This window comes from Zonotrichia albicollis, chromosome 20 (assembly GCF_047830755.1).
Source record: "Zonotrichia albicollis isolate bZonAlb1 chromosome 20, bZonAlb1.hap1, whole genome shotgun sequence".
Lineage (NCBI taxonomy): Eukaryota > Metazoa > Chordata > Aves > Passeriformes > Passerellidae > Zonotrichia > Zonotrichia albicollis.
In genome coordinates, this window is record NC_133838.1 from 4,310,219 (window position 1) to 4,324,934 (window position 14,716).

The following is a 14,716-nucleotide window of genomic DNA, read 5'->3' on the forward strand; positions in this document are numbered from 1 at the left end:
CAGGGGCACTGGCAGCAGCACAGCTCATTGCAGGGGCACATGCAGGGCACAGCTGTTCCCTGGCAATGTGCACAGCCTCTCTGGGCTGCCACAAGACCCTTCCTCGTGCCAGCCAGCAGCCCAGCTCCCCCTGCCCTCTGTCCTTGTCCTCCCTGCAGTGCCCCTGGGGCTAGCGCTGCCCCGCGGCTCTGCTGGGGCTCCTGGGCCAAGGCCCCTGAGCCACCCGCGAGCCCAGACCTCCATTCCCAAGGCCGGGCTCCAGCACAGGAGGCTCCAAGCCCAACAGCTCAGCCCATTTCCTTGGGAACAGAGGCATCCCAGCTCCTGTCTTGTACCAAGAGCTCTTTCCCTTCTTCCTCTGCCTTTTTGCTGTAGGCTCAGAAGAAGCTGACATTCAGGTACAAGAGAAGAAGTGAGTTAATTGAATGCATGCCTGTACAATCAACCCATCTAATGGGTGAGGAATTCAAAGTGTATTTTAGTTACTGAGAAGATTGCTTTGTTTTTCATTTTTCATGCAACGAGCATCAGTTTCATTTCTCTGGACAATATGGAGCTGGCAAGCAAGAGAGAAGGGCTCTACCAGTTCATGTGGTGCCCGTTGCCTCCCTACTACTACAGGATCCCTTTCCTTCCAAACAATTGGAAACTCACAGTGCTCTCTAGAATCTGACACGGGCAAGGAAGTAATTGTTTTCAAAAGTAATTTTCAAGCCCTTTGTTTCTGTAGGCCCCACTCAATTCCAGGTCGGGTTTTGCATTTTTGAGATTTTTACATTACTCTTTACAACAAAAAAAGTGCTGGGACACAAACAGTGGCACCACGTTTTAGATAAAAAAGAAGATTTGCTTTCTGCATTAGATGTACCCAGTATTCTGTGAGCCTGTATTGGTAGGGAACAAAGTGCTCATCCCAAAGTTCCAAGTTTGCTCTATTTACTTGTTCCAGGGGTTTATTCCCTGCTGTCTTTTCAGCAGAGACACCCAAACACAACATAAACATGACCTGCCTCAAAACATTTCTGATCTTGGCTAATACTGTCAATTCAAAATATTCCTAATGGAAATAGCAGAGGGTAGGTAATTTTTAAATATTCTCCAACAAAGCAGTTAGAATTAAGAGAACTAGTTCTTTACATGGCTGCACAGAGAATAAAATCATATGGCAGCCAAGCAGGATGAGTGTCTTAAACCTGGATTTCTTCATCCTGTAGAATGCTGTAGTCAGTAATAAAAGTGAGACAGGTAAGGTTTAATGAGTTAAGTCATTTCCAGTACAGAATTAGTCCAGAAAAAATGTCACCTTACTTACTGAGCAGTACTATTCCCTAGCCGCATTAAGCATTCCAGCTTCATATCAGTAATTAAAGAGTCATTCCAAAGGGGCCATAGCCAGGATTTGGCAGAACTAACCCTGATCCCCAAAGGGACCAGAGGATCTGATCCCTTGTTCTGCATCAGCAGAATTATTTCTCCAAGTCTCATCTCTCCTATCATTACACACCCAGAGATGCCAAAGGAACAACAACAGCGTCATTGAGCCTTTCAACTTGAAAGCACTGCCTGACCCAGATGCACCAGAGACTGCATTTTGTCTGGCACAATTCCACTTCTCAGGGATCAGGCAAGGCAGGGACAGGGACAAGGCAGAAGGCATCTCCTGCCCCAGCCTCAGCCTGCAACACTGACACAGGCAGAGAGAGCCAGGGAAGAGATTTGTCACTCTGAACCTGCCATAGGTGGCTTTGGGCTTGTGCTGTCACAGGATGACAAACTCACGCCCTGCGTAGGATGCATCCCTTTGGAAGGCTCTTTCTCCCTAACTGGAAAATTTATAAGGACATGCTGTCAGAGGTGGTTTCCCTATTTCTGCCTATACAATACCAGGCAATGTCCATGAATCTCCTTCACATCTCAAAGGGTTCCGCTCAGAAACTGCCCCAATGAAAGGTTTTCTGCTTCATAAGCAGGAGGAAGGAGTGGGAACATTTCTCATTTCATGCTAAATGCCTTCTTTATCCTACTAATTGTGACACTAGAAAGGCTGCAGGGAGATAAAAAGAATGAGCAGGATGGAGAGGAACGTATCCTCTTCCAGCGCTGCATTTCAGGGGCCCCCAGGTACCACTCAACACTTCACACTGGAGGAATTTTCACTGTGCCACCAGAGAACATTTCCAGAGACTGGGCTCTGGGAGAGTCCACTGAGCCCACCAAAGAACTGAAATGAATTTAAAGAAATTTTGATAACCCAGCTTTCCAAATGTCAACTCTGAGTCAAGACTACAATGGTCATTTTAGGACAGACATGCCCTGTACCTACCTGCATTTTCAGAATTCTTTTTGCTTCTGCAGCTGGGTCTTGGCCTGGAGAAAATGGAGGACAAAAGAATATGTGAGGAGGTAGAAAGAAAAGGGAGAGAATGGGCGTACCATGAAAGGAGGCAAAACTTCTTAGGATGGTCACTATGATAAAGGAGGAAATGCAACCCATAAACCCAACAGGATGCAAAGCTAATTCATTGTCCTTAAGTTTGCCATTGCTGGAGTCACACAGAGGTGGCCAAGCTCCAGCTAAAACACAGCAGTAATTCTTCTACCTGCATCAGAACTCCCTAGTTCTGCTGCCTCTCCTTTTGGAGCCAAGTGGCTCCTGAAGCCTCTCTGAAGCAGCAAGAGCTGCTGAGCTGCATCATGACTCTGGAGGGCAGCTACTTTTGTACAGCTGCCAAAGCTTGACTTTGCCTGCTTGTGCCTTACCCTAGTGACAGCCTCGTGCTACATGTGGTCAGAGCACTGCTGTCTCCTGAGAATGATATTACACCTGCTGGCTCTTTCAAGAAAACAAAGACTGGTTTCCAACTCAGCTGCTAGGGAAGGATGTTCAGATCACACCTTAAAAGCCCCACTAAAGATTCGCAACTGGCATGACACTTCTGTGACTCCCTCTTTATTGTTAGCTCTTGCATAACGGTAATAGCTTCATTTTCTTTTGCATATCCAAGCCAATATTTTTCCATCAGGTACAGTCCTATGCCTCTTCCATAGCACCTTTCCCTCGTTGATCTTAAGCCCAGATCAAAATATTAAATACCAATCGGATTATACATCAGATTTTACATCTATTCTGCAAAATTTATCTGGCATCTTATTTCATTGTGGAGCCACAGGCACAGTGAAGTTACACCTGATGTTTACAGAAGTAGCACCTGAATTTGCAGACACCTCTCCAGTAGCCAGTATTTGCCCAAGGATAACAAAGACCTGCAGGACCCTATCCCAGGCAGTACAGTCCCCAAATGTCACCACAACAATTACAGAGGAATTCAATAGCCAAGCCCACCAGAGGACCCATCTTGAGGTGCTTTGAAGCCCTGCCTCCTCTTCCCCACCACCACCTCTGCTCTTAGGACATTGGTGTTGCCTTTGACATTGTGCTGGATCATCATTTGTGCTGGATCATCATAGATGGCCAAAATGGAGAATACACACAGGTTTGCCTAAATACATGGGACACCTGACTGGGCAAAATGATCCCACGAGATGCGAAGAGAGAGCTGAACAGCTGAACTGCAGCAGCAAACACCTTGACTTACCTCATCTCCTGGGATTCCTGGAATTCCAGCTGAGGAGAGCTTGGCAGGGACCCTGCAGCACTGCCAAGAGGGGGACTCACTGCCCTGCGTATGGGGGGGATCAGAGGTGGTCTCAGTGACCCCTTCTTCATATCCTCACCCCTGGAATACAGCAAGGAAGTCTGGAAAGAATAGAACATAGTGATCAGATCAAGCATCCAGCCTTGCCCCCATTCATGCCTCAAGACATTTAGCCATGCATTTAACTGGGACCTGCCAGGAAATGTCAAACGGATCGTCCAGCTTGGCCCAGGATGGGGAAGGGAACACGAAGTGGTGAGGGAGAGACCATGTCACACATTTGCCACCTCTGCCCTCATGCTCACTCCTCTGCAAGTGTAGCTGCATTCCCAGCTGGCATTCACATGTTTGACATCAGGATGTTCTGGTGTGCCACTGCCTCCACTGCCCTTTTGGATGGCATGGCAGTGGCTTTAGATCACTGTTCTATCCCTGCCCCTAAGCTGTCTCACAGCCAGTGCTGATCTCCAGCCAAGACCCCACAAAGCCATTCTGCAGGATGTCAAAACCTGCTTTTCTCAAGCCCCTCATTTCTTCTGCTGCTGCCCTTCCCTTCTACACTTCCCCAGCAGCCTTTGAGCCCAGGTGGTGCTGAGCTTTCAGCATGCTGGCTGCTCTCCAGCTCCTACACATCCATCATCTCAGGCTCCCTGGCACTGAGGAAGTTCAGCAGAGCTCCCCTGCCCTGCTGATCTCTGCAAGCTCTCTGTCTGCCCAAGGTGCTCCAGGGCCCCCATGCCATGGCCAGGAATGGGGCTGGAGGCAGCAGGGGCAGGTGCTCACTCATCCTCAGTATCCCATCATTTCTGGCCCAGCTAAAGAGACAAACCAGAACCTGTTCAAACTTCACTGAAAGGGTCAGTTCCTGACAGGGAAAAGCTCTCCGAGCTCTGCCAACAGCACATAAACTGAACATTTGCCACACAGGACTTTGCTTGGTCTCCTTACCTTATATCCTTTTCCCTCTGAACTCACCTCCTGTTTTTTTCTCCTCTCCTCATCCCAGCCGGTGCCATTTTCCCCATTCTCCTGCTCTCTGCTGCATGTTGGGCTTGGCTTGGTAGGAGGAGAGCTCTTCGGAATGGGAGGCAACGGCTTGGAGGGAAGGAGCACAGAGGAACTTGCCAGGGAAAACCTCTTGGCAAGAGGGTAGCCAGTCAGGCCTGCAAAGTGGAGACACAAAATAGAACAGAGGCCACAATGCAAACCTAAAGCATCTGAAGCTCCATATTTCCTGGGACACATTTCCTGCAAACTTCTAAACAGCTGCACAGGGAAACATGCTCCTGCTGGCAGACACTGAGGCAGGCCAGGGCAAAACCCTGAGCCACTTGCCCAGAGCTGGCACAGGCACAGCCTGGCCTCTGGGCTGCCCTGGGACAGCAGGGATCCCAGAGCCCTGTGCTCTCCAGGAATGGCTCAGCTGCACATGCACCCTCCTGCTCCTCTGCCTGCCCCACAGCTCAGCAGCCCCACAGCTCCAGGGACACTGGCAGCAGCACAGCTCAGTGAAGGGGCACATGCAGGGCACAGCTGTTCCCTGGCAATGTGCACAGCCTCTCTGGGCTGCCACAAGACCCTTCCTCCCAGCAGAGATTGGCCCAGCTCCCCCCTCACCTCTGTGTGAGGCTGAGCCATGCTCATAAGGAGAGAAGTCAGTTAGGTGAACTCTCACCTTTATCATCAACACATCTAATGGGTGTGGTGCTCAAGGGGAATATTTTTAATTATTAAGAAAATTTATTTGGTTTTATTTCCCATGGAACTAGCCTGCATTTAATTCCTCTTAGCAGTATTGAGGTAGCAAGTTTGAAGGGAAAGCTGGAAGCCTCCAATGATAAAAAGGGGAAAAAAGATTCCCTCTTGAGGCTGGCCTGTGAATCCACAGGAAAACTCTCAGAGTTGTGATGTTATTTCTGCAAACCACAAAGATCTCCAATCAAGCAGGCAGGCCTTATTGGCGTATCTGTAGCACCGTAATCCCACCCTCAGGCTCAGATCCTATCAGCAAGCAGAGGAAGAATGGGAAATTTATCTGTAATGAGACCCAAAATTGATGGCAAAGAAAACAACAGAATTTGCATCTCACGACCATGTCCAACCTGTAGTCAGTTATGGCCACAGTCCCTGTCCTGGCTGACAGCAGGAGTGATTTGGCTACTGTCAAAAATGAGAAACTAATGATAGAATGTTGTGATGCCTCAGGGCATCCTTGCAGGATCATCTGTAGCTGTCAGCCACCTACTCTGACACAGAGTCAGCATTGACCACCATGGACCAGTTTTCTTTGAAACCTGGGGGGATTTTTTTCCATTTGGCTCTGGCCTTCCATCTCCTTTCTATCCTCACCTTTTCCTTCAGTTGTCTTTCCTTTTCCAGTAAAACCCATGTTTGAACCTGTGCTTCTGCCTGGCAGAAGTGTCTGGGTTTGAGTTTAGGAATGCTCTCAGAGCAGTCAGCGCTGGGAGCTTGGTCCCAGTCTTTGCGCAAGGCCGGGTTACTCCAATCACTGTCACTCAGCACAGAGAGGCAGATCCAGACGTGTCTGCTGCCACTGGGGCCGTGTCCAGCACAACCTGCACCAGCCCAGCGTGGGGCTGCCCCTTTGTGACATGCTCACCATGGTTCTCTCGTTTCCATGGCTGCAAAACCCCACCCCAACTCCATCCCCTTCCATTCCCTTGCCAAGGGCAGCCAGCCCTAAGCCCAGACGGGCCAGGCCTGAGCGTTTCACACTGTCTAGGTGTTATGAATATGAACAAGACCAAACTTTCTCCAGAAAAAGAGGTTCTTGTTTATTAAAATAGCTACAAGGAACGGAGTACCCAGGATAAGCCCAGGCACCCACACAGCAAGCCAAAAACAGAACAGTACACTAACCCCAAGTGCACTGGGCTGTCCCCAAAAAAAACCCAAACAAGTAGCCAAAAAGAAGAACCCTGACCCAACTGAACACCCCCCCCATTTTTAGCCCCTTTTGAGTCCAGGATTGATCCATTTTGGATCCGCATGATGATTGGTCCATTTCCAGGCTTCTCATTGCTCTTAAACACCGTTCATTCTGGACCAGTCGTTTCTACAGGGCTTCGAATGATTGGTCAGATCTTCCATCCAATCCAGCTTTGACCTCACCTTTCCCCACCAGACCACTGTTCCACCAAACCCTGGATCCTTCTCCTAGCACATTGTAATAAGCCCCGCCCCTCCTTTAACATAATACAATTAACATAATTAATACAATATAATTGAACTATACCCTTATTTAACTTAACTTTTACCTATAACATAGGAAGGAGACCCTTTCCAAAGCTACTTTTCAGGGCCTTTATTTCTGTAATTCCTACTCAGTTCTAGGTTGCAGCTTGTTGGTGTGGGATTTTGTTTAATTCTCTTCACATCAAACAAAGTGCTGGGACACAAACAATGGCACGGGGCTCTCAGGACTCTAGCTGGTCAGAAGACCCCAAGTTAAGTTAGAAAGTCTCTTTTCCCAGCCAGGCGGTTGAAGAAGGAGTCAGAGCTCTTCATTTCTCGGTCTCAAGGTTGTTTCTTGTATCTTATCTATAAACTTCTTTCTCCTGACCTGCCGAGGTCCGCTCAGCAAGAATGTCAGAGGCACTCCACCTGCCTCTGAGGCGGTGTTACCTTTTTTTACTAAAAACTACGTGTACAATGTTTACCATTACTTTCCAGTACCTGTCATCTATGTTAGACAATTTTCTACTCCAAACCAGTCTAAAAGTGCCAACATCACAGCTGAAGATTGAGGCTAGGAAGAAGGAAAAAGGACAAGGCACACCCAAATTCCTCCATCTTGGGACCCCAAGCCCTCATTCTAAAAGCTTCAAAAATCTATTTTTCACCCTGTGACAAGCTAACTATTATTCTACTGAAAATTTCATGGCTTGTAATTCTTCATATAAGGTTGGTAATCCTTTTTTCCAAGGGCTAGATCAAAGGCACAGGGGTCTTGGGCTCTGTGCCAAGGTCTCTGAGCCCTTGGGGGACTTGAGTCCTCCAGGGCAGCCAGAGGAATTTCCTGGGTTCTGACACCGGGCAGTGGAAGTAAAAGCAGCTTTGCACTCCCCAGTAGATGACCCAAAAATCAGTTGGCTGAGAGCTGTAGGGAACAAACTGACCTTTCAAACGTTCCTCTTTTGCTTTGCTTCATTGTTCCCTGGGGTTTTTTTTCTCTGCGTTCTTTATTGCACAGACACCTGAACCCAACATAAACATGATCTACCTCACAACATTTCTGATCCTGGCAGTTCCTGAAAACTCCAAATTTTCTTAATGGAAATGGCAAGGGGCAGTCATTCTGAAATACTCCCCAACAGAGGAGGTAAAAACAACTCATCCTTGACACCTTTGATTTGGCAGAACTAAGTCCAGTCTATGGGACCCCTGGGGCTGATCCCTTTTTCTCAATCTGCAAAATTATTTCTTCAAGTCTCATCTCTCCTATCTATTCAAAGAAGCTTTGCACTCTGCATTAGATGCCCCCAATATTCAGTGGGCTGATATGATCAGTGTATCTGTAGGGTGTAAATTGGCCATGCAGAGTTCTCCTTTGTTGTTCAAGGGGCTTATTCCCACTTTCTTTCCTGCAGACACACCCAAACCCAACATTGCAACACAAAGCAATTCTCATTTGGACTGTCCCTGAAAATTCAAACTTATGCTCAGGGCGTTTCCCTGTCCCCAGGGACAGGCTCCAAGGCTGGGCTCTCACCTGCACAGAATGAAGAAGAGCTGCTGCCCTTGCCAGCAGCTCCGGGGTCTCACCATCTTCGCTTTGAATGCAGCTTTTGTACACACTATGCCTCTCTGAGCCCAGCAGCATTCCCAGGCATCAGCAGTGCTGCTGCAGGCCAACATCCCCCAGGCACAGCTGCAGCAAGGAGATTGCAACAAGGCCTGGCTGCAGGAGTCTCCAGCCTGCAGCAGCCCTTCACCTGCGGCGGAATCATTTTGCGCTGACATGGGGGAGCAAAGGGATTAGGGGCTCTTTGCAGATGAGGGTCTCCTCCATGTGCTGCTGCTCACTGGGCTGATACAGTTGCTGGTGCCCTCCTCCACAGCTGTACCAGGAGTCTGTCTGGGAAAATAACACTGCCAGTGCCAGCCACCCATCCCTGCCATGGCCCTGCCCACAGGGCGTCCTGCCCACCAAACTGCTCCAGTCAGGTGATGTCAGACACCATCAAAATACATTCAAACAATGCATTTTCCACACTCTGGCAAAATCATGGCCATACAGGCCACGTGCTGGAGGCAGACTGCTGTTGGCAGAATGGGGGAAGCCCCAGCAGCTGCACTCTCCAGGCTGGATGGCCATGGCAGCAGAGGCCAGTCTCTCACCGTGCCCACTGCTGTGGGACCCAGTGCTTTGGACATGTTCCCACTGAACTCAGGCTGCAGCTACAGCAGCACCATGCCTTCACACATTTGATAACAAAGAGCAGGAATGGCACACAGGACTGCCCCAAGAGCTACAAAAAAATGGGGTGAGGGAGGGGACAAGTGAGTTAGAATAGCTCATTCCTTTTTAATACGAGCAGGGATTTAAGCAGGGATACTGGGCTAATCATACTGGGCCCTGGTTTGTAAGCCTTGTCTCTAGCAATTCCCACCAGTCTGCAAGCATTTTTCACTACCAAGGAGTAGATAGGATTTTACAGAACATGCATGAGCAAGTCTGAGCCAGAACTCAAAGTACAAGACAAATAGTCCCAAATCAGCCACCCATGGGGAAAGGAAAAAGAAAAGCAGATGAAGCAAGTGCCATTGTGGCTGAATTGCCTGCATTTATCCCATGGTCAAACCTTTCTGAATAAAAGCACCTCAGTTCAAATACACAGCTTAAGATCAAGGAATTCAAGTGTTCTGAGAGCATTAAAAGCCTGATTTCTATGACGGAATGGTAGATGCTAAATTCCTTAAAAACACAAATGTGGGTCTATTTGGGACTGCATGCTTCAAAAGCAGGAATGGAGGTTTAGAATTGCAGAACTGTTTCCATTGGAAAAGACCTTTAAGATCATAGAGTCCTCCCAATAACCTAAGACCACTAACACTGCCAAGGCCACCACCAAAGCATATCCCAGGAAATGTCGTGGGATGGGACATCCTTCTTGTCTCCTTTGTCTCCCAGGAGCCCCTTGGAAAGAGAAATGCCCACACAGGCTTTATCTGACTCCTTCCCAGCCAGCCTTTCCCTCACTCCTGGGTCTCATTTGCTCCACAGGTTTCACCAGCTCGCTAAGCTCAGAGGAGCTCTCAGAGGAGAAAATGCTGCCTGGTGTGGGGCTGTCTGATCCCTGTCTCATCTTCATTCCATCTGCCCTGCTCCCTCTCCCATCAAAGAGACCGAAGGATCCCCCCAACCCCACGGTGCTGCACCAGATTCCGGGTACGTTCCCTCCTGTACTCCTTGGTGGCCCCGGGGAGGCTCCAGAGCCCTCCCTGTGTGCGGGACAGCTGCAGCAGCACCACCGCGCCTGCATGAGAGCAGCGCCCGAGGAGCAGCTGCGCCAGTTCAGAGTCTGAAACGGAATCCTCAGTGCACACAAATGACAACTGACATTTCACGGCTGGCAGGAGAAGCTAAATCCATCTGCTCGCTGCCCTTTCTAGCCATGGCCATTGGAAGAATTGCCCCTGCCCAGGAAGCTCTCAGGTGCAAGAGAGGAGCAAAAGTCAGGTGTTTCTGATGTGCTAGCTGCCAGTGCTTCAGGTTTTCCTTCCAAGTTCTAAGGGGTTTGTACTATTTTTACCATTTCAACACTTTCTGTGCAACCCATTGAGCGAGTAAGCACCACACCCTCTCCCTCAAAGCCTTGAGGTACTGCCAAAGCAGAACTTGTTCATGCTCTTTTCTCCTGGTGATTTTATAATCCCATGCAGACTCTGATAGCAAAGCAGTGCTGTAGAGAAAAGATTGGAATCCTGGGGCACTTTTTGGGTGGGTGTTTGAATCTGCTTTTCCAGGCCTTGGGCTGAGCAGGGTGAGGCCGAGGCCTGGGCCCCTCCAGCTGGCGCTGGGGAGCCCCCGGGGCAGCGGCGAGGGGCGGCCCCGAGGGGAGGCAGAGGGGGCGTTTCCCCCAAGCGGGCGGGCGAGCGGCGGGGAAAGGCGCCCTGGGCACAAGGGCAGGCATAGGGGCCTCGGCTCTCTGCAGTGCGGGCGGCCCAGCGCCAATCGCTGCTCCCGGAGCCGCCGCCAGGGCCGTGTCTCCTCCCTGCCGCTGACCCTGCACCTGCAGCGCTGCCGCCGGCTCTGCCGGGCTCCCCGGCACGGACGGCGAGGACGTGGCCATGCTGCAGCGGGGGCCCAGCAGGGACACCCAGATGGTACCAGGGCTGCAGCTCCTCTCCTGCAAGGAAAGGCTGGCACAGCTCGGCTTCTTCAGCCTGGCAAAGAGACTCAGACTTCATCGAGCTGTGGCCTTCCAGTACCTGAGGGCAACCTACAAGAAAGCTGGGCAGGGACTTTGTACGAGGGCAGGCAAGGACAGGACCAGGGACCAGGGAGACTGGATCCAAATGGAAAGAGAGTGGGTTTAGGTAGGGATTCAGAAAAAAGACCCTCCTGGAACAGTTTGCCCAGAGAAGGTGTGGATTTTGAGAAGAGGAAATCAGGAGAAGATTGAGAGGGAGAGAAAGATCCACAGTTGGCCTTGCGTCCGGCACCATCTCAGCTGCTCTGAGCTCTGGGGCCGTGGGAGGTGTCATTGTTTTCATATCCAAAAACACATTCGGTAACGGGTTCCCCCTCCCTTCATCATCCCCAAACTTTAGCTGTCTCGTTTCACACCCCGGCTCCCCAGTTCCAACCCATCCCACCCCTGCTGGACATCAAGACCCACTTCCCAAGCCGTATTTCCCCCATTTCACACCACCCAAACCCCATCCCACCCATCCCACCCCACCCAATGACCATCTCACCCCTCCTGATTTGCAGCACACTTCACCCAATCCTCTTCCAACCCCATTCCACCCTGAGGGGCTGTGGAATCGAGGAATTTTTGGCTGGGACTGAGTAGTTTTCAGTGGCATTGAGGGGTATTGAGGTGATAGATTGAACCCTCTCATCTCTTTGAGTGCCAAGAAAGGGAGATAACCACATCAAATACTCCCAAAACCCCCCAAGTATCTCCCTGAATCCCAGATTCCCCTGAAACACTTGTAAAAAGTGAGGCTTTAGATGCCTTCAATGAATTTGTTGATTTTTCCCCCAATTTTGACTGTTGTAAGGGATCAAGATCAATCAAAAGAAAATTAGGGCCTTAACAAAGGGATAACTAGCCAAGTGTCTTCCCAATTCAGGTCACTGGGAATGTGGGTCTGAAGGGCTCTGACCAACGTGGACCCTCCAATGGGGGATGGAGTTGGAGCAGCGCACGAAGCCCTTCCTGCAGTTGGGGCACTCGGAGGGCTTCCCTTACCAGTGACGCTGTTGGTGTTTACTGAAGTCAGAGCTGTCTGAGAAGCTTTTCCCACACTGGGGACACTCACAGGGCCTCTCCCCAGTGTGGAAGCACCAGTGCCTGACGAGGGTGGAGTTGTGCTTGAATCCCTTCCTGCAGCTGGGGCAGTGGAAGGGTCTCTCCTCCCTGTGAATCCACTGATGAGGGAGGAGATGGGAGCTGGTCTGAAACCTCCACTGGCACTCGGGACACTTGTAGGGCCTCTCCCCAGTGCGAACGCGTTGGTGGATGGTGAGGGCAGAGCTGCAGCTGAAGTCCTTCCCACATTCCCCACACTCATAGGGATCCACCAGTGTGGATCATCTGGTGGCAGATCAGGGTGCTGCTCTGCCCGAAGCTCTTCCCACACTCCAAGCACTTGCAGGGCTTCTCTCCATCATGAAGCTGCTCCACAGATCACCAGCTCTGAGCTCTGGCTGAAGCTCTGTCCACCTTCCTGGCACAGGGTGGCTCTTCCCTCCTCAGAGCACCCCAGGCTGGGTTTGCAGCCCCTCCTCCTGCAGGGTCTCCAGGGATTTTCCTTCCTGTTCAATTCCTGTGCTGTGGAGTTGCTCAAAACGGCCTCTTCCATGAGGTTCTGCTGCCATGGGGATTTGTCCTCCCTGGTCTCCATCCTCAGCTGCTTGTCTGGGGGAGGAAGGACAAAGAGATGGGATTTGCCTCCATGCCAGAGGGAAGGAGATCCCCCCTGTGCATCCCCAGCAGGATGGCATCAGCAGCAGGGCTGTCCTGCCGCCAGGGGCCGTGTTCGGCTGGGAGAGGGAGCAGAAGAGAAGGGGAAAGGGGCACTGACTTCCTCCTCACCTGCCTATGTGTCCCCAGACATCTTCCTAACAGCCTCCTTCTCCATCCAGCCAAGGTTTGGGAAAGAGAAATCCTGGTTTGGGGAAAAATACAATGTATGAGCACATTGGGTTAGGGAGTTCCTACTGCCCAAGTCCTGGAAGTCACCAGGAATCTGCCACCCATATAAACCTCCAAAACACCAAGATTCAGGGACCCAAAATACACAAATGACCAAGATGAAGCAAAAACACCCAGCCCTGAGTTTCCTCTCTCTGATCCCTCAACTTTGGGCTCCTGGAGGGCCCCCTGTCTGGGTTGCTCCAGGTCAAGTTTGTATTGATGTTCCCCCCCTGTAGAAATTTGGATGCTCATTTCTGCAGGCACCTTTTCACAACCACGAGCTCCCCCTGGGTCACATCAGGGTTCACCACTTGTAACCAGCAGTCCCCAAAGGGGTAATAATTAGCATTGACTCCATGATTCTCAGAAGGCTGATCAATCACTTTACTATACTCTACTTATTAAGAAACCCATCGCTCTTACAGAAAGTCACCAGACAGGTGGACTCACTTGGTCCTTGAATCCAAACACCATCACCAGTGGCTAATTAATAAATTACCCTTTGGTAAACAAATCTCCATAACACATTCCACATGTTCACAACAGCAGGTGCAGCAAGCGAAGATAAGAATTGTTTATCATTCTTTTCTATGATCTTCTCACTGCCTTCCCCAGGACAATGCCTGGGAAAGTTGTGCCTTGCTCTGTGTGGCCAGAGAGCTGTTGCCACATGTCTGCAGACTGCTTCCAGTCTGCCCTTCCCAGGTGCCCAGGACCTTCTGGGATGGCTCTGGCCTTTCCAAGGGCTTTGAGAGAAGTCTCACAGTGACACTGCCCAGCCTTCTCAACATCCCTGACACCAAAGGCCTTTTCCACATCCTTCAGTGCCAGCTCAGTGCCCAGGACACAGCACAGCCCTGTCTAGGTCCTCAGAGTGGTTCAGAAGGGAGGCAGCTGTGATTTCTCCCCACAGAGCCACCACTCCAATGTCTCTCTGTGCAGTCCATGGTGGTCCTGAGCATTTTCCCTGGAGCCTCCCTGCCCCGGATGTTTCTCTCCATGCAGTCCTCAGCACAGCCAGGCAAAGAATTCAGGTGGTTTCCCAGAGGACATTCCTCTTGAGTGAAGTGGCCTCAAGGCACTGTTTGTGCCACTGGAATTGTGCCACTCCCGGGTGCTGCTGATGGTGTTTGTGCTCACTGGGGTTCATCTCCCCACACACACACATGATGCACTCCTGAAGTCTCCTCAGTACAGAGCTGAGTACACAGCTCAGTACACAGACTGCTGGCCTGGTCAGTTGGTGTCCCTCCGTGCAGGGACAAACAACCTCCTGCAGGTGAGGGCAGAGGCCAGTGCTGGCAATGGTGGTTGCAGAGGCTGGTGTGGGACAATCGCCCTGGCTGTCCCCAGAACAAAGACACAGCCCAGGCCCTGCTCTGCTGCTCCCTGAGGGCTATCCCGGGAGCTCTGGCTGTGCCAGGACACTGCTGTGAGCCCCCCTGCACACTCCCCCCTGCCCCAGGCACTGGGCTTTGCTGTGCCAGGGCATTCCTGGGGCACATTGCTGACAGCAGGAAATGGAGAGAGGGCAAAGCCTCCCTGCCCTCAGGAGATGCCCTTTGCTGATGGAGCTGCTGTGCTGGAGCCCAGCTGTGTCCCAGCAGTGCCCATGGCCTGTCCCTGCCTGTGGTCACAGCATGGACACGCAGCAGGACAGTGACCAAG